The sequence below is a fragment of the Oryctolagus cuniculus genome, chromosome 15 (assembly GCF_051225735.1).
Source record: "Oryctolagus cuniculus isolate XC-2025 breed Fujian yellow rabbit chromosome 15, ASM5122573v1, whole genome shotgun sequence".
In the NCBI taxonomy this organism is placed as follows: Eukaryota; Metazoa; Chordata; class Mammalia; order Lagomorpha; family Leporidae; genus Oryctolagus; species Oryctolagus cuniculus.
Window position 1 is genome coordinate 22,391,871 of NC_142881.1, and position 27,133 is coordinate 22,419,003.

At 39.0% G+C, this 27,133-nt stretch overlaps 1 long non-coding RNA gene across 2 annotated transcripts in view; it reads left to right on the forward strand.

Moving 5' to 3' along the window:
* LOC127484242 (uncharacterized) overlaps positions 1–27,133 on the forward strand; it is a 59,300-nt gene that overhangs the window by 27,425 nt on the left and 4,742 nt on the right. For both annotated transcript variants that reach the window (XR_011382713.2, XR_016221175.1), the window contains exon 3: positions 24,561–24,673. This is a non-coding gene — a long non-coding RNA (uncharacterized LOC127484242). The remainder of the gene's footprint in view (positions 1–24,560; positions 24,674–27,133) is intronic.

The window sequence follows — 27,133 nt, forward strand, 5'->3', positions numbered from 1 at the left end:
AACTTTTATTTAATGAATATAAATTTCCAAAGTACGGCTTATGGATTACAATGGCTTCCCCCCCATAATGTGCCTCCCACCCGCAACCCTCCCCTTTCCCACTCCCTCTCCCTTTCCAATCACATCAAGATTCATTTTCGATTCTCTTTATATACAGAAGATCAGTTTAGCATACATTAAGTAAAGATTTCAACAGTTTGCTCCCACACAGAAACATAAAGTGAAAAATAATAGATGATTTTTTAAATGATGATGAAATCAGATCAGACCTATTGTCATGCTTAGTCCCAGTGAGAGTCAAGTTGGGAATTGATCATTTCTTCTTATTTTTTTTTTACAGAAGATCAGTTTAGTATACATTAAGTAAAGATTTCAACAGTTTGCACCCCCATAGAAACACACAGTGAAATATACTGTTTGAGTACTTGTTATAGCATTAAGTCTCAATGTACAGCACATTAAGGACAGAGATCCTACATGAGGAGTAAGTGCACAGTGACTCCTGTTGTTGACTTTACAAATTGACACTCCTGTTTATGGCATCAGTAATCTCCCTATGCTCCAGTCATGAGTTTCCAAGGCTATGGAAGCCCCTTAAGTTCTCCGACTCTTATCTTGTTTAGACAAGGTCATAGTCAAAGTGGAGGTTCTCTCCTCCCTTCAGAGAAAGGTACCTCCTTCTTTGGATACCTGTTCTTTCCACTGGGATCTCACTCACAGAGATCTTTCATTTAGGTTGTTGTTTTTTTTTTTTTTTTTTTTTTTTTTTGCCAGAGTGTCTTGGCTTTCCATGCCTGAAATACTCTCATGGGCTTTTCAGCCAGATCGGAATGCCTTTAGGGCTGATTCTGAGGCCACAGTGCTGTGTAGGACATCTGCCATTCTATGAGTCTGCTGAGTATCTCACTTCCCATGTTGGATCACTCTCCCCTTTATTTATTCTATCGGTTAGTATTAGCAGGTACTAGACTTGTTTATGTGCTCCCTTTGACTCTTAGTCCTTTCATTATGATCAATTGTGAACTGAAATTGATCACTTGGACTAGTGAGATGGCATTGGTACATGCCACCTTGATGGGATTGAATTGGAGTCCCCTGGTATGTTTCTAACTCTACCATTTGGGGCAAGTCAGCTTGAGCATGTCCCAAATTGTACATCTCTTCCCTCTCTTATTCCCACTCTTATGTTTAACAGGGATCAAATTTCAGTTAAATTTCAACACTTAAGAATAACTGTGTATTAATTACAGAATTAAACCAGTCATATTAAATAGAACAGACAAAAAAACTACTAAGAGAGATAATGAATTAAGTTGTTCATTAACAGTGAGGGCTATGCTGATCAAGTCACCGCTTCTCATAGTGTCCGTTTCACGTCAGGAGGTTTCCTTTTTGGTGTTCAGTCAGGTGTCACCGATCAGGGAGAACATATGGTATTTGTCCCTTTGGGACTGGCTTATTTCACTCAGCATGATGTGTTCCAGATTCCTCCATGTTGTTGCAAATGACTGGATTTCGTTGTTTCTTACTGCTGTATAGTATTCTACAGAGTACATAATCCATAATTTCTTTATCCAGTCTACCGTGGATGGGCATTTAGGTTGGTTCCAGGTCTTGGCTATTGTGAATTGTGCTGCAATAAACATTAGGGTGCAGACCGCTGTTTTGTTTGTCAATTTAAATTCCTTTGGGTAAATTCCAAGGAGTGGGATGGCTGGGTCGAACGGAAGGGTTATATTCAGTTTTCTGAGGAATCTCCAGACTGACTTCCACAGTGGCTTGACCAGTTTGCATTCCCACCAACAGTGGGTTAGTGTCCCTTTTTCCCCACATCCTTGCCAGCATCTGTTGTTGGTAGATTTCTGTATGTGAGCCATTCTAACCGGGGTGAGGTGAAACCTCATTGTGCTTTTGATTTGCATTTCCCTGATTGCTAGTGACCTTGAACATTTTTTCATGTGCCTGTTGGCCATTTGGATTTCCTCTTTTGAAAAATATCTATTGAGGTCCTTGGCCCATCTCTGAAGTGGGTTGTTTGTTTTGATGTTGTGGAGTTTCTTGATCTTTTTGTAGATTCTGGTTATTAACCCTTTATCAGTTGCATAGTTTGCAAATATTTTTTCCCATTCTGGCGGATGTCTCTTCACTCTCCTGACTGTTTCTTTTGCAGTACAGAAATTTCTCAATCTGATGCAATCCCAAATGTTAATTTTGGCTTTGACTGCCTGTGCTTCTGGGGTGTTTTCTAAGAAGTCATTGCCGGTACCTATATCTTGCAGGGTTTTTCCAATGCTCTCTAATAATTTGATGGTGTCAGCTAGTAGATTTAAGTCTTTAATCCATGTTGAGTGGATTTTTGTGTAAGGTGTAAGGTAGGGGTCTTGTTTCATGATTCTGCACATGGAAATCCAGTTTTCCCAGCACCATTTATTGAATAGACTGTCCTTGCTCCAGGAATTGGTTTTAGATCCTTGATCAAATATAAGTTGGCTGTAGATGTTAGGGTTGATTTCTGGTGTTTCTATTCTGTTCCATTGGTCTATCCATCCGTTTCTGTACCAGTACCATGCTGTTTCGATTAAAACTGCCCTGTAGTATGTCCTGAAATCTGGTATTGTGATGCCTCCGGCTTTGTTTTTGTTGTACAAGATTGCTTTAGCTATTCGAGGTCTCTTGTGCCTCCATATGAATTTCAGCATCATTTTTTCTAGATCTGCGAAGAATGTCTTCGGTATCTTGATTGGGATTGCATTGAATGTATAAATTGATTTTGGGAGAATGGACATTTTGATGATGTTGATTCTTCCAATCCATGAGCATGGAAGATTTTTCCATTTTTTGGTATCCTCTTCTATTTCTTTCTTTAAGGTTTTGTAATTCTCATCGTAGAGATCTTTAACGTCCTTGGTTAAGTTTATTCCAAGGTATTTGATTGTTTTTGTAGCTTTTGTGAATGGGATTGATCTTAGCAGTTCTTTCTCAGCCATGGCATTGCTTGTGTATACAAAGGCTGTTGATTTTTCTGCATTGATTTTATATCCTGCCACTTTGCCAAACTCCTCTCTGAGTTCCAATAGTCTCTTAATGGAGTTCTTTGGATCTTCTAAGTAAAGAATCATATCGTCTGCAAAGAGGGATATTTTGACTCCTTCCTTCTCAATTTGTATTCCTTTAATTTCTTTTTCTTGTCTGATGGCTCTGGCTAAAACTTCCAGAACTATGTTAAATAGCAGTGGTGAGAGTGGGCATCCCTGCCTGGTACCAGATCTCAGTGGAAATGCTTCCAACTTTTCCCCATTCAATAGGATGCTGGCCGTGGGTTTTTCATAAATTGCTTTGATTATATTGAGGAATGTTCCTTCTATACCCAGTTTGCTTAGAGTTTTCATCATGAAAGGGTGTTGAATTTTATCGAATGATTTCTCTGCATCTATTGAGATAATCATATGGTTTTTCTTCTGCAGTCTGTTAATGTGGTGAATCACATTCATTGATTTGCGAATGTTGAACCATCCCTGCATACCAGGGATGAATCCGACTTGGTCTGGGTGGATGATTTTCCTGATGTGTTGTTGTATTCTATTGGCGAGAATTTTATTGAGGATTTTTGCATCTATGTTCATCAGGGATATTGGTCTATAATTTTCTTTCAGTGCTGCATATTTCTCTGGCTTAGGGATTAAGGTGATGCTGGCTTCATAGAAAGAATTTGGGAGGACTCCCTCTTTTTCGATTGTTCTGAATAGTTTGAGAAGAAATGGAATTAGTTCTTTAAATGTCTGGTAGAATTCAGCAGTGAATCCATCTGGTCCTGGGCTTTTCTTTGTTGGAAGGGCCTTTATTACTGTTTTAATTTCTGTCTCAGTTATGGGTCTATTTAGGTTTTCTATGTCTTCCTGGTTCAATTTAGGTAGATTGCATGTGTCCAGGAATCTATCCATTTCTGATAGATTTTCTTGTTTGCTGGCATACAACTCTTTTTAGTAATTTCTGATGATTCTTTTATTTCTGTGGTGTCTGTTGTTACGTTTCCTTTTTCATCTCTGATTTTATTGATTTGGGTCTTTTCTTTTTTTAGTTATTTGGGCCAATGGGGTGTCAATTTTGTTTATTTTTTCAAAAAAACAGCTCTTCACTTGGCCTATTTTTTGTAATGTTTTTTTGGATTCAATCCTGTTTATTTCTTCTCTGATTTTAATTATTTCTCTTCTCCTACTAGATTTGGGTCTGCTTTGCTGCAGTTTTTCTAGGTCCTTGAGATGCGCTGAAAGCTCATTTATTTGGTGTCTTTCCAATTTCTTGGTATAGGCCCCTATTGCTATAAACTTGCCTCTCAATACTGCTTTTGCTGTATCCCATAAGTTTTGATATGTTGTGTTGTTTATCCTCATTTACTTCCAGAAAGTTTCTGAATTCTCTTTTGATTTCTTGAATGACCCAGTGTTCATTCAGGAGCATGTTGTTCAGTCTCCATGTGTTTGCATACTTTCTGGGGTATCCTGAGTTGCTAATTTCCATTCATTCTGCTGTGGTCTGAGAAGCTGCATGGTATGATTCTAATTCTTTTAAATTTGCTGAGACTTGCTTTATGACCTAGTATGTGATTAATCCTAGAGAAGGTTCCATGCACTGCTGAGAAGAATGTAAAGTCTTTAGATGTAGGATTGAAAGTTCTGTAGATATCTGTTAGATCCATTTGGGCAATAGTGTCGATTAAATCTGCTGTTTCCTTGTTGATCTTCTGTCCGGATGATCTATCTTTTCTGAGAGTGGAGTATTGAAGTCCCCCAGTACTATTGTATTGGAATCTAAGTCTCCCTTTAAGTCCCTTAACATATCTTTTAAATAGACCAGTGCCCTGTAATTAGGTGCATATACATTTATAATAGTTATATCTTCCTGTTGAATTGATCCCTTAATCATTATATAGTGCCCCTCTTTGTCTCTCTTAACAGTTTTTGTATTAAAGTTTATTTTGTCTGATATTAATATGGCTACACCTGCTTTTTTTGTTTTTTGTTGGCATGGAATATCTTTTTCCAACCTTTCACTTTCAGTCTGCATGCCTCTTTGTTAGAGAGATGTGTTTCTTGTAGGCAACAAATAGTTGGGTGTTGTTCCTTAAACCAGTCAGCCAATCAGTGTCTTTTAACTGAAGAGTTAAGTCCATTCACGTTTAATGTGACTATTGATACATAGTGACTTTGCCCTGCCATTTGCCAAAGATAAGTTCTAATATATGCTTTGAGCTTCTCATGCTCTTTTACTGGTAGGTGTTCTTCCTTTCCCTTCTTTCATATTGATGGCCGTGTTTCTGTGTTTCTGAGTGTAGCACATCTTTAAGTATCTTTTGCAGGGCCGGACGAGTGGCGGCAAAGTCTTTCAATTTCTGTTTGCTATGAAAGGTCTTTATTTCACCTTCATTCACAAATGAGAGCTTAGCAGGATATAATATTCTGGGCTGGCAATTTTTCTCTCTTAGCACCTGTGCTATGTCTCGCCATTCCCTCCTAGCCTGTAGTGTTTCTGATGAGAAGTCTGCTGTGAGTCTGATTGGAGATCCTCTGAGAGTAATCTGACGTTTCTCTCTTGCACATTTTAGGATCTTTTCTTTATGTTTCACTGTGGTGAGTTTAATCACAACGTGTCGTGGTGAGGATCTCTTTTGGTCATGTTTACTGGGGGTTCTATGAGCTTCCTGTACTAGGATGTCTCTGTCCTTCTCCAAACCTGGAAAGTTCTCTGCTAGTATCTCACTAAAAAGGCCTTCTAATCCTTTCTCTCTCTCCATGCCTTCAGGAACTCCTAGAACCCGAATGTTGGTTTTTTTAATAGTATCCTGTAGATTCCCCACAATATTTTTTAGATTTCTAATTTCCTCTTCTTTTCTTTGGTTTGACTGTATCCTTTCCTGTTCTCTGTCTTCTAAGTCCAATATTCTCTCTTCTGCTTCACCCATTCTGTTTTTAAGGCTCTCAAATGTGTTTGTCACTTGATCTATTGAGCTCTTCATTTCATTTTGATTTCTCTTCACTATCACACTTTCCTGTTCTACTAGTTTCTGAGTTTCATTTTGATTCTTCCTTAAAATTTCATTTTCAGGAGAGAGATTTTCAATCCTGTGCAATAAGGATTTCTGTAGTTCAAGGATTTGCTTTTGAAAACTTCTAAATGTTCTTATAAATTTTTTGAAATCCGTATCTTGCATTTCTTCTATCTCATCATCTTCATAATCTTGGCTTGGGGTGTTCTGTTTATTTGGAGGCGTCATAGTGTCATCGTTGATCTTGTTCCCTCAATTTCTGTGTTTATTGCTTGGCATGGTTAATTCTTTTTCCCTCACTGTGAGGTGTTTTTTTTTATATACTATGTCTGTGTTAAGTGGACTGCCTGCTGTTGGAGGAGCCTTGGAGGCTTGAGATGGGTGTGGCCTGAGAGCTCTGCTTGGTTCTTCAGGGTTACAGGTATGCAAAGGTGACACCCTCAGGTTATGCGTGGTAAATCTCTATTTATTTATTTATTCATTTATTTTATTTTATTTTATTTTATCTTATTTTATTTTATTTTTTATTCAGGAGGTAAGTAATATTGCAAGGCTGAGCAGAATGGATGGTATTTAGCTTCCGATCTCTGGCTTCTACCCAAAGAGTCTGTGCAGGCTTGGTTTCTCCTGCGGACTCCCACTGGGTTGCCTAGGCTACTGAATTGTAGCCTTAACTCTCCCCTTTATTATGTATATCCCAGCTCTTTGTGTCTTGCTTGCCTTTGCAAGGTTGGCGGAGAGAGGAACTTGTCTGTACCAGTATGCCCCCACCTTTTTTTTTTTTTTTTTTCCCTTCTCTCCTGTAGTCTGTTGAACTTTCCCGCTTCAAAGCCTGCTTCCCTCTAAAATTCTGTCTGCCGTTTCCCCACCAATGTCTCCGGTTACTGAGCTCACCTCCGCTTCCAGTGCTGATGTGTGGACTCGGAGCCCTGGGCGTCCCTCCTCTCCCCGCTGGTGTCTGTGTCACATCGACTCCCCTTCCCGCACTGGCGCTCAGACTCTGCAGCTCCCGCCATTCGGCTTCCGCGCGGTGGGCGACCCTGCTCTCCCAGTAGGTCCTCTGAATCACTGCCACTAGCTCCGGAAGAGTTTCCTCTGCAATTTTTTTCCTGATCCTTTTTCTGAGGCTACTGTAACTCCGCTTTTATTAAACTAAATTTTCCCGGACTATCGGTGTGCACCCTCACTATTCCGCCATCTTGGCTCTGCCCCCAATCATCAGAAGTTAAAGTTAAAAACAGAACTCCTCATGTGAGACACTTAGCCTAATCATTAAGATGCCAGCTAAGACATCTACATCCTGTATCAGAGTATCTGTGTTTAGTACCTGGCTCCAACTCCTGACTCCAGCTTCCAGTTATTGCAGACTATGTGAGGCACCACGGATGGCTCAGGTGGTTGGGTTCCCACCACCCTCAAGGGAGTCCTGGCTTGAGTGCCAGGCTCCAACGCACAGTGCCCGCATTGGCCCAGCCCTGGATGACTGTTGTGTGCATCTGCCTATATGTCTTTCTCTCTTTTTGCTTCTCAAATAAACAAACATAATTTTTAAAAGAATACCAAAAATTATATCAACTCAATAAAGAAGAATGTTTTTATCTGAAGAAGACAAAGATTAACTAAACATAAAACATGAAGCACTAACCACAGGATGAAATATTAATTATATGTACTTAATTAAAATATAGAACTTATTTTTATCCAACAACCATATAAATGGGAAGAAAAAGAAAACTACAGATATGGAGAAAATACTGGCAACAAGTATATTTATTTGAATAAGGAACACAGAATTTGTGAATAGCTCATTAAAATTAATGATCAAGAGACTAAGACACAATAAAAAGCTGATAAGATAATTGAATCATCACTTCACAGAAGATGACATGACATCCCAACCGCAGGCAATGCTGTTAGTTAAAGACTTCCCTCTTTTGTCTCCCTAGCAGGTATGGTTCGTGACAACAGGCTCGTGTTTCACTATTTGCTAGTGTAACAAATTGGAGTATGTGCTATAATCACAAAATATGCTGTACCTATTATTGACAACTCAAGTGCAGTGAAATGATATCTTGAAAAAAAATATAGCAAAGTTGAATGTCTACACTCTTTGTGCAGGTGGATCAACTCTAAATCCGCCTGGGTAGCAGAAAATGATGCCTTCCAGGTATCACCTGATTTCTATATCCCTTACAACCCCTAGTGACCATAATTTTATTTCTAGTTTTCAGCCCACGTCTGTTCAACCTACATATTAAATTTGTCTTCTCTGGAATACAGCGATTCCACATCAGAACGATGGTAATTCAAGGGCTCCAGTCATTACCAACATCTGGTAATAAACCTGTAGCTTCTCCTTTTGAAACTCTAGATCAGTTTGCAAGAGTTTCTTGTCCCTTGGCTAAGCCAGAATAATGTCCTGACACAGCATGAGAAGTCACAGAATATGACCTTCCTCCTTCAACCTCCCAATAAAATTAAGGGATGAAAATCCCTGAGAGGGGAAGGATGTTGTAGGTAGGGAAACAGGGATTAGACAAGGAGTCAGAGAAAATATGTCAGCACACCCTTACCAAGGCTGTTTCTAAAACTCCTTCCATGAATGGCAACCCAAAATCCTTATTGTAGCAATACCATAGTCCAGAACAGGTACCAACTAAAATTACCCAGCATGGCTGCTGACCATGCCCTATAATTGCATATAGCCTATTATAATACCATTATATGATAACCATGGCTGACTCTCCAGTCCCATTATGTACTTGACATCATAACACTTCTGACACTTCCTCAAGAAGCCAGAAATTGGATAGTCATCAAAGTCCTGGAAGTCTCCACGCTTCCCTGGAAAAATCTGCCCAAAGAACTATGCCTCCAAATCACATAAATGCATGACTCTGAAACTTGTGAGTTGCCACTCATCCTGGAGCAAACCCATCCTCCTTGAGTGTGTACTTTCTCTTTGCTAACAGATTATATTCCTCTGCTAAATTTTAAAAAAATGCTATGACAAATAATTATATATAATAAAAGGACAGGTTTGTTAGTTAACTTTGATAAGTAAATGAAAAATACTGTGAAATTATACACACATCAAAATTACTTAATATATTAAAGACACAAGATTGTATATAGATGATGATGAATAACTGCAATGCTTACTCACTGCTAATGTGGGTGTAAATTGGCAAAAACACAACTTAAAATGTTTAGACTGCCATTAACCATTTCTATTTCCACATGGAATGAGCTAAGAAGTCACCACTCTATCAAAGCAAGTAAAAAGCGGAACAAAATGAAAAATCAACAACTCCTGTTGGATCAGGAGAAAGGTAAGGGCAAAAGAGTAAACCTTCTTTGATCCCTTCCCCCTAACATGAAAGACATACAGGCAAAGAACTCAAGGAAACGCAGAACCAATGCTTAGTAGAGCTCACAGAGTGAAACCACCACTAGAACAAATACCCAGGTAGTAAAACCTGAACTGTACTTGACAAATTGCCAAATTGCTGGGGGCCCTGGACAGAGAAGGCTGAGAGTTAAAAATTCAGGAGAGAGACCCAGTCATAACTGCCCTTCCTCCACAGGTTCTTGAATTTTAGTTCCAGGAGCTCTAGCAGGTTGTCACAGTAAATATCACAAGGAAATCTCCTTTGCTTCCATCGCAGGAAGGAGCAAGATACCATTCTGAAATACAATAGGACACGTTTTATGGGTAGCTCGACTTGCTAGGATATTATCAGAGCCAAACTGACCAATGGGGAGGGAAGTCTCCGTCGCTCTAGTCTTTCACATGGGAAAAGGCAAATAGCCAACGAAAGCCCAATCTAACCTGCCACATGGGAGAAGGCAAATTTACAGCTTGAGTCCTTTCCCACTATCCTGTCCCACTGAAGGAGACGGATAACTGAGAAACACTTGTGAAGTTCACAGTAGAGAGGCATAAACACACTAATAGACTGACCTAATCATAGACTATAAAATCCTCCCCTTCCCACATGTTTTGCCACTGTATTACTAAGAGCCTATTTAAAGAAGTTTCTTTTTCATGATATATCATGTCCTGCTATGAAGAAAAATACAAAACAAAGTGAAAGGCAAGAGCAGAATTTGAATAGGCAGAGCAATCATCAGGAAGAGAAGTGGTTGAGATGTTGGAATGATCAGACCAAGAATTCAAAACTGCTATGATTAACATGCTATGGGGTTTCATGGACAAAGTGGACAATGTACAAGAATGAGAAATGTAGGCAAAAAGATAGAAATCATTAAAAAACATTTAAAAAAATATTAGAGATTGAAAACACTGAAAAAGAGATAAAAATTGCCTTTTCTGGTCTTACTAGTAGCTCGGGGATGTCTGAGGAAACAGTCTCAGAGTTTGAGGATAATACACCAATAGAAATTTCCAAAACTGAACAGCAAAGAGAACAGAGACTGAACAAACAGTTATAATATACCAGGACTATAAGACATTAGAATGGCAAAACACAGTGTAATAAAATCAATGCAGAAAAGAAAAAGAAACAAAAAAAATTTGAAACAATATATGTGAAACTTTCCTCCAGGTAACATCAAGCACCAAACCACACATCCAGAAACGAGGGGAACATCAAATGATATAAATGCCAAAACGTTTATTGAGATAATCATATGGTTTTTCTTCTGCAGTCTATTAATGTGGTGTATCACATTGATTATTTTGTGCACATTGAACCATCCCTGCATACTAGGGATAAATCCCACTTGGTCTGGGTGGATGATCTTTCTGATGTGTTGTTGCATTCTACTGGCCAGGATTTTATTGAGGATTTTTGCATCTATGTTCACCAGGGATATTGGTCTGTAATTCTCTTTCAATGCTGCATCTTTTTCCAGCTGAGGAATTAAGGTGATGTTGGCTTCATAGAAAGAATTTGGGAGGATTCCCTCTTTTTCGATTGTTCTGAATAGTTTGAGAAGAATTGGAGTCAGTTCTTCTTTAAATGTCTGGTAGAATTCAGCAGTGAATCCATCTGGTCCTGGGCTTTTCTTTGTTGGGAGGGCCTTTATTACCATTTCCATTTCTGTCTCAGTTATGGGTCTATTTAGGTTTTCTATGTCTTCCTGGTTCAATTTAGGTAGGTTGCATGTGTCCAGGAATCTACCCATTTCTGATAGGTTTCCCTGTTTGCTGGCATACAACTCTTTTTAGTAATTTCTGATGATTCTTTTATTTCTGTGGTGTCTGTTGTTACGTTTCCTTTTTCATCTCTGATTTTATTGATTTGGGTCTTTTCTTTTTTTAGTTATTTGGGCCAATGGGGTGTCAATCTTGTTTATTTTTTCAAAAAAACCAGCTCCTCGGTTGACTGATTTTTTGTAAATTTTTTTTTTGATTCAATCCTGTTGATTTCTTCTCTGATTTTAATTATTTCTCTTCTCCTACTAGATTTGGGTGTGCTTTGCTGCAGATTTTCTAGATCCTTGAGATGCATTGAAAGCTCATCTATTTGGTGCTTTTCCAATTTGTTGATGTAGGCACCTATTGATATAAACTTTCCTTTTAACACTGCTTTTGCTGTATCCCATAAGTTTTGGTATGTTGTACTGTTATCCTCATTTACTTCCAGAAACTTTTTGATTTCTCTTTTGATTTCTTCTATGACCCAGTGTTCATTCAGGAGCATGTTGTTCAGTCTCCATGTGTTTGCATATGCTCAAGGGATTCCTGAGTTGCTAATTTCCAACTTCATTCCACTGTGGTCTGAGAAGCTACATCGTATGATTCTAATTCTTTTGAATTTGTTGAGACTTGCTTTATGGCCTAGTATGTGGTCAATCCTAGAGAAGGTTCCATGTACTGCTGAGAAGAATGTAAAATCTTTAGCTGTAGGATGAAAAGTTCTGTATATATCTGTTAGATCCATTTGGGCTATAGTGTCATTTAAATCTACTGTATCCTTGTTGATCTTCTGTCCTGTTGATCTATTTCTGAGAGCGGGGTATTGAAGTCCCCCAGTACTATTGTATTATTGTCTAAGTCTCCCTTTAAGTCCTTTAACAAATCTTTTAAATAAACCGGTGCCCTGTAATTAGGTGCATATACATTGATAATTGTTATATCTTCCTGTTTAATTGATCCCTTAATCATTATATAGTGCCCCTCTTTGTCTCTCCTAACAGTTTTTGTGGTAAAGTTTATGTTGTCCAATATTAAGATGGCTACGCCTGCTCTTTTTTCATTTCTGTTGGCATGGTATATCTTTTTCCAGCCTTTCACTTTCAGTCTATATGCATCTTGGTTGGAAAGATGTGTTTCTTGTAAGCAGCAAATAGATGGGTTTTGTTCCTTAACCCAATCAGCCAATTGGTGTCTTTTAACTGGACAGTTCAGCCATTAACGTTCAATGTGACTAATGATAAGTGGTAACTTTGCCCTGCCATTTGCCAAAGATAATTTCTAATATATGTTTTTAAATTCCTGTGATTTTTCCTGTGAGGTTTCCTTCGTTTGATTATCTCAATAGACGCAGAGAAAGCATCTGATAAAATACAACACACTTTCATGATGAAAACTCTAAGCAAACTCGGTATAGAAGGAACATTCCTCAATACAATCAAAGCAATTTATGAAAAACCCACGGCCAACATCCTATTGAATGGGGAAAAGTTGGAAGCATTTCCACTGAGATCTGGTACCAGACAGGGATGCCAACTCTCACCACTGCTATTCAATATAGTTGTGGAAGTTTTAGCCAGAGCCATTAGGCAAGAAAAAGAAATTAAAGGAATACAAATTGAGAAGCAAGAACTAAAACAATCCCTCTTTGCAGATGATATGATTCTTTATTTAGGGAATCCAAAGAACTCTACTAAGAGACTATTGGAACTCATAGAAGAGTTTGGCAAAGTAGCAGGATATAAAATCGATGCACAAAAATCAAAGCCTTTGTATACACAGGCAATGCCATGGCTGAGGAAGAACTGCTAAGATCAATCCCTTTCACAATAGCTACAAAAACAATCAAATACCTTGGAATAAACTTAACCAAGGATGTTAAAGATCTCTACAATGAAAATTACAAAGCCTTAAAGAAAGAAATAGAACAGCATACCAAAAATGTAATACTTTATCCATTTTAGTATTTTTTTTTTGTTCTTAACATTGGTTGAACTCTGTAATTAACACACAATTATCCTTAGGTGTTTAAATATTAACTGAAAAGTGATCCCGGTTAGGAATTTGGAAAACATTATGTTGAGTGAAATAAGCCAATCCCAAAAGGAAAAATACCACTTGTTCTCCTTGATAGGTGACAACTAACTGAGCACCAAAAAGGAAACCTGTTAAAGTGAAATGAACACTATGAGAAACGGTGACTTGATCAGCCCTCACCCTGACTGTTGATAGCAGCTTAATATGTTATCCCTCTTAGTATTTTTTTGTTTGTTCTACTTAATACTTTTGGTTGAATATTGTAATCAATACACAATTCTTCTCAAGTGCTGAAACTTAACTGAAAAATGATCACTGTTAAATATAAGAGTGGGCATAAGAGAGGGAAGAGATGTGCAATTCGGGACATGCTCAAGCTGACTTGCCCCAAACGATAGAGTTAGAAACATACCAGGGGATTCCAATTCAATCCCATCAAGGTGGCATGTACCAATGCCATCTCACTAGTCCCAGTGATCAATTTCTGTTCACAATTGATCATAATGATGGGACTAAGAACCAAAGAGAGCACATAAACAAGAATAGTGTCTGCAAATACTAGCTGATAGAATCAAAAAGGGAGAGAATGATCCAACATGGGAAGTGAGATACACAGCAGACCCATAGAATGGCAAATGTCCTAAACAGCACTCTGGCCTCAGAATCAGCCCTTAAGGCATGTGGATCTGGCTGAAAAGCCCATGAGAGTATTTCAGGCATGGGAAGCCAAGACACTCTGGGGAAAAAAAAAAACTAAATGAAAGATCTCCGTGAGTGAGATCCCAGTGGAAAGAATGGGTCATCAAAGAAGGAGGTACCTTTCTCTGAAGGGAGGAAGGAACTTCCACTTTGACCATGGCCTTGTCTAAATATGATCAAAGTCAGTGAACTCAGGGGGCTTCCATAGCCTTGGCAGCTCATGACAAGAGCCTAGGGTGATTACTGATGCCATAAACAAGAGTGTCAATTTGTTAAGTCAACAACAGGAGTCACTGTGCACTTACTCCTCATGTAGGATCTCTGTCCTTAGTGTGCTGTACATTGAGATTTAATGCTATAACTAGTACTCAAACAGTATTTTTCACTTTATGTTTCTGTGTGGGAGCAAACTGTTGAAATCTTTACTTAATGTATGCTAAACTGATCTTCTGTATATAAAGAGAATCAAAATTGAATCTTGATGTCAATGGAAGGGTAGAGGGAGTGGATAAGGGGAGGGTTGCGGGTTGGAGGACGTTATGGGGGGGAAGCCATTGTAATCCATATTCTGTATTTTGGAAATTTATATTCATTAAATAATAGTTGAAAAAAAATGGAAAAATCTTCCACGCTCATGGATTGAAAGAATCAATATCATCAAAATGTCCATTATCCCAAAATCAATTTATACATTCAATGCAATCCCAATCAAGATACCAAGACCTTCTTCTCAGATCTGGAAAAAATGATGCTGAAATTCATATGCAGACACAAGAGAACTTGAATAGCTAAAGCAATCTTGTACAAAAAAAACGAAGCCAGAGGCATCACAATACCAGATTTCAGGACATACTACAGGGCAGTTGTAATCGAAACAGCATGGTACTGGTACAGAAACAGATGCATAGACCAATGGAACAGAATAGAAACACCGGAAATGAATCCAAACATCTATAGCCAACTCCTATTTAATTAAGGATCCAAAACCAATCCCTGGAGTAAGGACAGTCTATTCAATAAATGGTGCTGGGAAAACTGGATTTCCATGTGCAGAATCATGAAGCAAGACCCCTACCTTTCACCTTACACAAAAATCCACTCAACATGGATTAAAGACTTAAATCTACTAGCTGACACCATCAAATTATTAGAGAGCATTAGAAAAACCCTGCAAGATATAGGTACCGGCAATGACTTCTTGGAAAACACCCCAGAAGCACAGGCAGTCAAAGCCAAAATTAACATTTGGGATTGCATCAGATTGAGAAGTTTCGGTACTGCAAAAGAAACAGGAGAGTGAAGAGGCAACCAACAGAATGGGAAAAAATATTTGCAAACTATGCAACAGATAAAGGGTTGATAACCAGAATCTACAAAGAAATCAGGAAACTCCACAACATCAAAACAAACAACCCACTTCAGAGATGGGCCAAGGACCTCAATAGACATTTATCAAAAGAGGAAATCCAAATCGCCAACAAGCACGTGAAAAAATGTTCAAGATCATTAGCAATCAGGGAAATGCAAATCAAAACCACAATGAGGTTTCACCTCACCCCAGTTAGAATGGCTCACATTCAGAAATCTACCAACAATAGATGTTGGAGAGGATGTGGGGAAAAAGGGACACTAACCCACTGTTGGAGGGAATGCAAACTGGTTAAGCCACTATGGAAGTCAGTCTGGAGATTCCTCAGAAACCTGAGTGTAACCCTACCATACAACCCAGCCATCCCACTCCTTGGAATTTACCCAAAGGAAATTAAATTGGCAAACAAAAAAGCGGTCTGCACCTTAATGTTTATTACAGCTCAATTCACAATATCTAAGACCTGGAACCAACCCAAATGCTCGTCAACAGTAGACTGGATAAAGAAATTATGGGACATATACTCTGTAGAATACTATACAGCAGTCAAAAACAAAACCCAGTCATTTGCAACAAGATGGAGGAATCTGAAAAACATCATGCTGAGTGAAATAAGCCAGTCTCAAATGGACAAATATCATATCATCTCCCTGATTGGTGACAACTAACTGAGTACCAAAGGGGAAACCTGTTGAAGTGAAATGGACACTATGAGAAACAGTGACTTGATCAGCTCTTGTCCTGACTGTTGATATACAATGTAATACTTTAACCAATTTAGTCTTTTTTTTGGTCTAGTACTATTGGTTGAACTCTGTAATTAACACACAATTATTCTTAGGTGTTTAAATTTTAACTTAAAAGTCATCCCTGTTAAATATAAGAGTGGGCATAAGAGAGGGAAGAGATGTGCAATTCGGGACATGCTCAAGCTGACTTGCCCCAAACGATAGAGTTAGAAACATACCAGGGGATTCCAATTCAATCCCATCAAGGTGGCATGTACCAATGCCATCTCACTAGTCCCAGTGATCAATTTCTGTTCACAATTGATCATAATGATAGGACTAAGAACCAAAGAGAGCACATAAACAAGACTAGTGTCTGTAAATACTAACTGATAGAATAAAAAAGGGAGAGAACGATCCAACATGAGAAGTGAGATACACAGCAGACCCATAGAATGGCAGATGTCCTAAACAGCACTCTGGCCTCAGAATCAGCCCTCAAGACATGCAGATCCGGCTGAAAAGCCAATGAGAGTATTTCAGGCATGGGAAGCCAAGACACTTTGGAAAAAAAAAAAAAAAAAAAAAAAAACCTAAATGAAAGATCTCCATGAGTGAGATCCCAGTGGAAAGAACGGGTCATCAAAGAAGGAGGTACCTTTCTCTGAAGGGAGGAAGGAACTTCCACTTTGACCATGGCCTTGTCTAAAAATTATCAGAGTCAGTGAACTCAGGGGGCTTCCATAGCCTTGGCAGCTCATGATAAGAGCCTAGGGTGATTACTGATGCCATGAACAAGAGTGTCAATTTGTTAAGTCAACAACAGGAGTCATTGTGCACTTACTCCTCATGTAGGATCTTTGTCCTTAGTGTGCTGTACATTGAGATTTAATGCTATAACGAGTACTCAAACAGTATTTTTCACTTTGTGTTTCTATGTGGGAGCAAACTGTTGAAATCTTTGCTTAATATATGCTAAAGTGATCTTCTGTATATAAAGAGAATTGAAAATGAATCTTGATGTGAATGGAAGGGGAGAGGGAGCGGGAAAGGGGCGGGTTGTGGGTGGGAGGGAAGTTATGGGGGGGGGAAGCCATTGTAATCCATATTCTGTATTTTGGAAATTTATATTCATTAAATAAATGTTAAAAAAAAGAAATAAAATCAGAATACAGCTCTGCTAAAATGTTGACGTTGTATAAGGAAAATAAAAATGTTAATTTAAAAAAATGCCAAACGAATAACACCTAACCATATCATTTTCAAAGATAAAGGAAAATCCTTGAAAGATGCCAGAGATAGAAAATATATTGCAATTGGTGTAGCAGATTAAGTCACTGCCTGTGAGGGCATCATCACATGTGGGTGTTGATTTATGTTCAACCGCTCCACTTCCAATCCACCTCCCTGCTAATGTGCCTGGGAAAGCAGCAGAAGATGGCCCAAGTGCTTGGGCTGCTGCACCCACATGGGAGATGTGGAAGAAAATCCTGGCAAATTGCTTCTGCCCAGTCAAGCCCTGGTAGTTGCAGCCATTTGGGGAGTGGACCAGTGGACAGAAGATCTCTCTCTCTCTTTCTCTCTTTCTCTCTCTCTCTCTCTCTGCAACTCTGCTTTCAAATAATAGATACATCCTTACAAAGAAATATATTCTTACAGATAGATGGACAAATTTGAGAATTGAAACTTTTTCAGAATATGTAGAAACAGTAAGATAGTGGAGTGAAATATTTAAGAGAAAAAGAAATCTATCAACCTAGAACTTGGTACCCTGTAAAATTAAATAAAAAACAAAAATTGAGACAATTTGCTGACAATAGACTTGTGTGCAATAATTGATAAAGCTTTAGGGAGAAGGAAAATAACTACTGAAAAACTTACATCTGTGAAAAGAAAGATAAAGACTGGGTATGCTCATGCCTGAGTATGCTGGTTTGGTTATATATTAAGTGAAACTGACAGAAATTCGATGATTTTTAACACCCCCTGTCTTGTCTGTTGAGGAACAGTGTTTTCTTCTTGTTGCTATTTGTCTAACTCTTTACTTAGTGAAGGGTTAGTCTTACAAGAATAAAGTTAACTGAAAATTGATCTTTGTAAATAATAATAATGGGAATAGGAGAGAGAGGAGGAGGAAGTGTAGGAACAAGGGTGTGTGGAAGGGCAAGGTGGAAAGTATCACTGTGTTTCTGAATTTGTACATATAAAATTTGTATACCTTAAATAACATTTTAAACAAAGAAAAAAAGATGTTTTTGCATGATCAGAGAGGGCAAGAGAGAAAGTAAATTATACCAGTGGTAAAAGGGACAGCAAGGAAGAATTAGAGTTACTTTATTATTGTTATTCAAGGATGTATTTATTTTAAAGGCAGAGATACACAGAGAGGAGGAGAGACTGAGATTTTCTATCCACTGATGGCCACAGTGCCTGGAGCTGGGCTGATCTGAAGCCAGAAGCCTGGAGCTTCTGGGACTCCCATGCAGGTGCAGGGCCTTGGGCCACCTTCTGTGCTTTCCCAGGCCACCACAGAGAGCTGGAACAGAAGTAGGGCAGCCGAGACTTGAATCGGTGTTCATACGGGATGCCGGCGCTGCAGATGGAGGCTTAGCCTTCTATGCCACAGTGCTGCCCCAGAATTACTTTATTATTAAGTACTCACACAACTCATGAAGTGGTATAATATTATTTGAAAGTGGATCTGGTAGAGTTAGAATCATACCAGAGGATTCCAATTCAATCCCATCAAGGTGGCATGTACCAATGCCATCTCACTAGTCCCAGTGATCAATTTCTGTTCACAATTGATCATAATGATGGGACTAAGAACCAAAGGGATCACATAAACAAGAATAGTGTCTGCAAATACTAGCTGATAGAATCAAAAAGGGAGAGAATGATCCAACATGGGAAGTGAGATACACAGCAGACCCATAGAATGGCAAATGTCCTAAACAGCACTCTGGCCTCAGAATCAGCCCTTAAGGCATGTGGATCTGGCTGAAAAGCCCATGAGAGTATTTCAGGCATGGAAAGCCAAGACACTCTGGGGAAAAAAAAAACTAAATGAAAGATCTCCGTGAGTGAGATCCCAGTGGAAAGAATGGGTCATCAAAGAAGGAGGTACCTTTCTCTGAAGGGAGGAAGGAACTTCCACTTTGACCATGGCCTTGTCTAAATATGATCAAAGTCAGTGAACTCAGGGGGCTTCCATAGCCTTGGCAGCTCATGACAAGAGCCTAGGGTGATTACTGATGCCATGAACAAGAGTGTCAATTTGTTAAGTCAACAACAGGAGTCACTGTGCACTTACTCCTCATGTAGGATCTCTGTCCTTAGTGTGCTGTACATTGTGATTTAATGCTATAACTAGTACTCAAACAGTATTTTTCACTTTATGTTTCTGTGTTGGAGCAAACTGTTGAAATCTTTACTTAATGTATGCTAAAGTGATCTTCTGTATATAAAGAGAATTGAAAATGAATCTTGATGTGAATGAAAGGAGAGAGGGAGTGGGAAAGGGGAGGGTTGTGGGTGGGAGGGATGTTATGGGGGAGAAGCCATTGTAATCCATAAGCTGTACTTTGGAAATTTATATTCATTAAATAAAAGTTTAAACAAACAAACAAAAAAAAACTTAAGACATAAAAAAAAAGAAAGTGGACCTGGGACTGGCATTGTAGTTTAATGAGTTGAGCTGCCACCTGCAATGCTAGCATCCTATGTGGGCACTAGTTGGAACCCTGGCTAAGACAATTCTGATCCAGCTCCCTGCTAATGCACCTGGGAAAGTAGCAGAGGATGCCCAAGTCCTTGAGGCCCTGCACCCATGTAGGAGACCCAGATGAAGCTCCTGGCTCCTAACTTTGGCCTGGCCCATCTCCAGCCATTGTAGCCATTTGAGGAGTGAACCAGCAGATAGAAGATCTCTCTGTTTTGTAACTCTGCCTTTCAAGTAAATAAAATAAGTCTTTTAAAATAGAACTGGACCTGGATTAGTTATAAACTTCATTATACAAATCATTAAAACGTATTTTTGAGGTAAACCTTGCTATACTAAGTAAGGAGAGAAAATGGAATCATAAATACCCTATTAGAATCACAAAGGAAAAAAAAAGAAATGGAAGCCAAAAAAAGAAAAAAGAACAAAGACAAGAAATGGAAAACAGTGATAAACATGACAGATAGAATTCATCTATTCAACAGTCACTTTGAACCTCAGTGATCTGGAAGCATCAATTAAAAGACAGAGATTCTCAAAGTGAATAAAAACCAAGACCAACTGTGTTGTCCACAAAACCAAAATTAAATATAAAGACACATAGATTATAAGTAAATGGATAGAGAAAAATATACCATGCTAACAGTAATCAAAACAAAGCAAAACAAAGCATGAATTGCTGTACTAACTTCAGACAGAAGAGATTTCAAACCAAGGAAAGCTTTTAGGGACAAAGTAGGGCATTGTATCATGGTAAGGGTATAAGTTCTCTAAAAATACAGCATCTTTAGTGCCTTTAACAACAAAATGTCAAACCACATGAAGCAAGGGCAAATGAAATACAAGCAACAATAGATGGATCCATTATCTCAGTTGGAGACCTCAATACTCCTTTATCAGAAATAAAAAGATGGAGTATGCAAAACTGCCGTAAGGATACAGTTTATCTAAAAAAAAATCAGTCAATGGAATATAATGGCATTTATAAATTTTTTTTAAAACTACAACATAGCACATATTCTTCACTTGCACACATGAAACACTAAATGAGATGTACCACATTCTGGGCCACAACACACACTTTTTAACAAATTTAAAAGAAAATAAATCATATAAAATCTACTCTCAGACCACAGTAAAATTAAACTAGAGAATCAGTATCAAAAATGAAACTTGAAAATTGTAATATACGTGCAGATTAAGCAACACACTTGTAAATAACACATGCTCCAAAGATTAAATGTCAAGAGAAATTGTAAAATATTTTAACTGAAAATGAAGCTAGAACTTACCAATATTTGTAGGATACAGTGAAAGTAATATGTAGGAAAATTTATAGCAGTGAATGCATATATTATAAAATAAGAAAAATCAAAACTGAATTTTCTAAGATTCCACTTTAGGAAACTAAAAATAGAAGAGCAGAGAAAGTGCCAAGTAAACAGAAGAAACGAAATAACAGTTAGAGATCAATGAAGTTGAAAATAGGAAATTAATAGGGTAAAATTTAAAAATCAAAAGCTGGCTGTTTCAGAAGATAAAGTCAATAGACATCTAATCAGGTGCTAAGGTGTCGGCATTTGTGTCCCTTCAAAACTGGTATGTTGAAATCAAATTCCCAGTATGTTATTAAGAAGTAGAATCTGGGTGGTGACTATATCTTGTGGTTGGAGACCTTACAAAGGGGATTATTACCTTATTAAAAACACTTGAGAGGGACTGGCATTTTGGTACAGCAGGTAAAGCAACCACCTGCCACACTGGTATCCCATATAGGCACCTGTGGATGTCCTGCCTTCTCCACTTCCAATCCAGATAATGGCCTGGCACAACAAGGAAAGATGGCCCAAGTGACTGGGATCCTGCCACCCACATAGGAGACCAGAATAAAGCTCCTGGCTGGCTTTAGCCTGGCCCAATGCTGGCTATTGTGACCATCTGAGAACTACATCAGTAGATGGAAGATCAATCTCACTGTCTCTCCTCCTCTCTGTCTCTGTAACTCAGAATTTCAAATATATCTTTTTTAAAAGACTTGAGAGAGCCTTTCTTCATTCTGCCATCTAAGGACAAATAGAAAACACCAGCTGTGAGGAACAGGTCCTCAGTGAGCACCAAAGGTCCTGCCATCCTGATCTTGGACATCCTGTCCTCTGGAAGTAAGAGCAATAATTTTCTGATATTAATCAATTGTCCAGGCTAGAATATGTTGTGTAGCAGTTGGAATGAGCTAAGAAACCAAGCTAAGAAAAAAAAAAGAATGAAACACAAATCACTAAAATCATAACTGAAGGAGGGGCCAGTACTGTGGAATAGTAGGCTAAGCCTCTGCCTGTGGCATCAGCATCCCATATGAGCACCAGTTCGAGTCCCAGCTGCTCCACTTTTAATTCAGCTCCCTGATAATGGCCTGGAAAAGCAGTGGAAGATAGCCCAAGAAGCTTGGGCCCCTGCACCCACGTGGGAGACCCAGAAGAATCTCCTGGCATCAGATCAGCCCAGCTTCGGCCCTTGAGGCCTTTTGGGGAATGAACCAGCAGATGGAAGAGCTCTCTGTCTGTCTGCAACTCTGCCTCTCAAATAAATAAATAAATAAATAAATCTTAAAAAAAAAAAAAGTCAAAGATCAAGATGTTGGCAGGTTTGGATTCTGGTGAGGCTATTCTCCTGGGCTCACAGCTGTCTTTTTGTTGTACCCTTTTGTGGCCTTTTCCCTTTGAGCATGCATCGTTGGTATCTTTCACATGTACAAATCTCTCTCTCTTATGTTCATAGCTGGATTGGCTTAGTGCCTACCCTAATGGCTTGGTGTTAATATGGTTACAGTCTGTAATACTATGAGTGAGGACCCCAACCTATGAAAAGCAAAGCAAGTATCTTTGGGGGTGAAACAGATCATGGTGACTGTATGGAAGATTTAGAGAACTTCAGTAGTATAAATAAGACCATAGCAGAGTTGACCATTTTTTTCTTTTTTTTATATCTAGGTATCTGGTTACCCCCAAAAAAGTTGAATTTCTCAAATCTTTCTGTTGCTAAATGCAAAATCAAGGCAATCATATATGGAATAGGTATATGTAGTACATTTAAGTGGTGACCTTCATTTATCAAGACATTCTATCCTCCTTCTTTTGTATTTGACTTTGGATGAGATAAGGATGTGGCTATGAACTGTTTTGGACCATAAAGATAGCAGCTGCACTCATGATAATTAGTTTTCTGTTGCTAGTGACAAAATCCTACATATTGGGCAAATTATATTAAAAATTTATTTTGGCTCCCAGTTCTGGAGGTGCAAAGATGAGGGGCCACATCCTGTGATGGCCTTCTTGCTGGCAGAGTCCTGAGGAGGTTCAGGTCTCACCCACCAGAGAACGGGAGCCTCCATGTGCTGTGCCTCTTCTGATCTTATTTCAAAGCCATTAGGATTCAACCACGAGTCTCCTCCCTAATGACCTCATCCTCATCACTTCCCAAAGACCCCCGCTTCTAAGACATCATAGTTGGATTAATTTTACACACTTTATAAGCATTAATTTTTTAAAATTTTTTAAATTTTTTAAATTTACCAATTCAAAAGGCAAAGAGGTGTGTGTTGCGGGGGAGTGTTGCAGAAAGAGATCTTCCATCTGCTGGTTCTCTCTCCAAATGGCCACACAGCCAAATCTCGGCCAGAAACCAGGAACTCCATTCTGGGCTCCCACATTGGTAGCAGGGACACAAGTACTTGGGCCATCCTCTGCTGCTTTCACATGCATATTGGCAGGCAGCTGGATCCAAAGAAGACCTGCTGGAGCTCCAACTGGCACTATGATATGGGATACCAACTTCACAAACAGAGGCTTAACTCACTGAAATACAACACTGGCCCAGTGAGTATTATATTTCAAGACATGAAGCTTTGAGGAATACATTCAAACCATATCCAAACCTCAGCAGGGGATAAATAATAAATGGAAAAGTAAAACAATAAATACCTGGGTTCTGGAGACTGTGAAACTTTACATTGCAGCCCTGGACTGCTAAATCCAAAATGGGAGATGAGGGGCCAGCATAGTGGCACAGTGGGTTAAGCTGCTGCCTGGGACACCAGCATCTACTATAAGGCACTGGTTCGAGTCCTCACTGTTCCACTGTCAATCCATCTCATGACTGATGCACTTAGAAAAGCAGCAGAAGATGGTCCAAGTACTTGGGCCCTTGAATGCCCATGGGAGACCCGGATGGAGTTTTTGGCTCCTGATTTGGCCTGGTCGAGCCCCAGCTATTGCAGCCATATTGGAGTTAACCAGTGGATGGAAGATATCTCTCTTTCTGACTTTAAAATAAATAAATAAATAAATAAATTTTTTTTTAAAAAAAAGCTAGATGACAGAGAAATGTATTTTTATATGTAAAATAATAATGAGTGGGTTTTTGGGATTTTGTTTTTTGTTTTACTTTTTTGGGGGGTGTAGGATGTAACTATCCTATAAGAGCCCAACCTACAGCTCAAGCAGAAGAGAGAGAAATCTCGTCTAGTTTAAGCTGGTAATGAGAAGTTCCTATATCAAAGCTAGTACCCATGAGTAGAATGCCTGAATAAAGTTGACCTAGCAAGAGTTTCCTAGTAGGAAGACTAGAGATAGGAAAAATGCATTTTATTATTTTTATTTTAATTTCAGATGTTCTATGTGTTAAGAAACTGGAAATTTTTCTACAAGAAATAAGATCTGATTAGAAATGTCTTGACCATCATTATCTGGGTTTACATGTCTAACATCTGAATGTTCAGATTTAGAACATGGTCCTCTCTCCAACAGGTCTGCCATTTAGTAATCTGGCCAACCATAGCCTGAGATTTTTCTGCCCATAATTCACTGAGTGGACATATGAAGAAAATCCAGAATAAGATGGTTCCAGGCCAGAAAAATCTGTAAGTATCCATAAGGATCATAAGAGCTCTCTGCATTTCTTTTCCTTTAATTATTTTTCTCTTCATTTTCTCTGTATCAGTTTTTTCATCAACTTTTCTTTTTCTTTTACTTTCTCTTATGATTCTCTCTGTTTCATTATCTGCCTCTGCCTCTGTCTTATCCTGCCAGAGACTGAAGTTCATGTGTTTCCTAACTGAAATCTCTCTGCTTCTCTTCCTGTGGAGAGTGTCCTGAGCCGGACTCTGTTTCTGTATTCAAATTTAAACCTTGAAGTGTAGGGAAATAAGGCCACAATCAGAGAGAAAGGAAAGAAAGCGAACCCCCATCACTAGCCTTGAACAGTGGCTGTTCCCAGTTATCGTGAAGCAGCTGTGCACGGTTATCTTGTCTAGGGGGGGAAGATGTCCTAAGCTCTGCTTCTGTAACTCCAGTCATAAATCTGTCCTATAAATCTACCGCAGTATCTCTTTTGTAAACATACCAACCCAACTGCCCATTGGCAGTGTGGTCCTAAGTCATGTAGGCTGCAATCTAAGCCCACCAATAGGGTATGATGCTGATGAACCTATAAATAATGTAAGAAACTTGGGTTTGATGCTCAGTTCTCAGGAAATGATTCCCACTGAGCCGGCTGGTGTTAAAAATCTGCTTTCCATCTTCCGCTGTCTCTGGTGCCTGTTTGAAAGGGGGCTTTTCCATCCCAGGTTTCCGTAACAGAAGATCAGCTGAACCCCCATTTCCACCATGAATCTTTCCCCCTATTCTTCAGCTAACCGTATCCTCTCCTTTTCTGAAAACCTGTCCCTCTGGGAGTCTATCCTGTACGCACCCCACCCCAGCATTGCAAACCTGGTATGTGCACCTCAATATGTGCCTCTGTAAGTGCGTGTGTGACACATGTGCCCAGAAATTAGTGGATGATTATTCAGTGTTTGCTGCTGTGTCCCATGGGGGCTGGTGAGAAGTTTAAAACGGGAAAACCAGAAACACTTCCTCAACAGGCCTCTTCTCTGACCTGCCTCCTGTGCTTTACCAGAGCATTCACTGTACTCGCTTTCTCAGTTTTAAACGACCCACCTCGTCTTCTCTCGGCTGTCTGTCTGATTCTCTGACTTCCTTCCTCTGCTGACAGGTGGTCACTTATTTTCCTCCCATCCCTCTTTGAAAGAGCCAAAGTCTCCTCAGATAGTTCTCCCTTCCTCTGTCTACCTCTCGCCTCCTTTTTCCTCTTTGCATCTCTTCTTTTTCTTTGTCTTTTTTGTCTTCTTTCCTCTACCACCCACCCACACACTCTGAGTAATTCAAGTTTTATTTAGAATGGATAAAAATAAAATTGCTTCAGGGCTCAGACCATGTAGGCCAAGCATTGCCTGGAGACAATGTTTACAGCTGAGTGATAAATTGGGATTATTATCAAGGGGTTGACAGCCTGTTAACTAAATCAGGACTGGAAATATTGCCATAAAAATTGCTGACTTAGGAAAGTAGATGCTTAATGGCTCTTGTATAAAAAACAAGTTGGTCAACAGCAACCAACAAAATGAGAATGTGGTCATTTTGAGGATGGAGTTGTGATAAAGTTAGGGCTGTCAAAATAGACTTTTTCTTCTGAAAAGTAGGACAAGGATTGGCTGGGAATTCAGGCACAAAGTTTGCACAATGGGGTCTGAGAACTAATTCTTATTAAAGTAGAGGCTTAGGAATCTTTCTAAAGCTATAAGATGCCCTGCCTTGATCTATTGGGACCATTATAAAAGATTGGGAATATGCACAGAGAGTAGGGCATGGAATTTATTTCTTATAAATGAACATAGTTCCCCCTCCCCAATAAATAAAGAGAAGTCACTTAATAGCTTCAGTGAATCAAGTTAAAGCTCCTACTGTGCTCATGTACAAACTACATTTCTAGGCTCCCTGGCAATTATGTTTAACCATATCTGACCAAAGAAATGTAGGTGGAAGTCATATATACACACCCAATCCTGTTCCATCAAACCCATGTATACTTCCGTCCTCTATGCACTTCCCTTATCTTTGTCTGGCTGGAAAACACTTTGATATGCCAAGTCTGAAGATAAAAAAGACTGGTATCCTACATCACTCCTTGAGGGAGAGTCATACCGTCCAGAGAAGTACAAACACCTGTGGAGACACTGCCCCATCACAACTACCAAGAAAGCCTCAGTCGGGCTATAGATTAAGAGAAAGTCATTTTTATGAGGAAAATAAATGATGGATAACAACTAGTCTGCAGTTGGTTGACCAGGATGAACCGGGCTGACGTTATTCTTGTTTTGCTATTCCCTATGTTTTTTGTTTGTTTTGCTGAGAGTCCTCACTATTCTTGGAAAATAATTGCCATTGGCAGTCTGTGTGATTTGGGTTGGTTACCTCTAATTCTCTACAAATCTAGAAATGACACATAGGCCTAGATAATCAGCTATTCAATATCTAAGGGT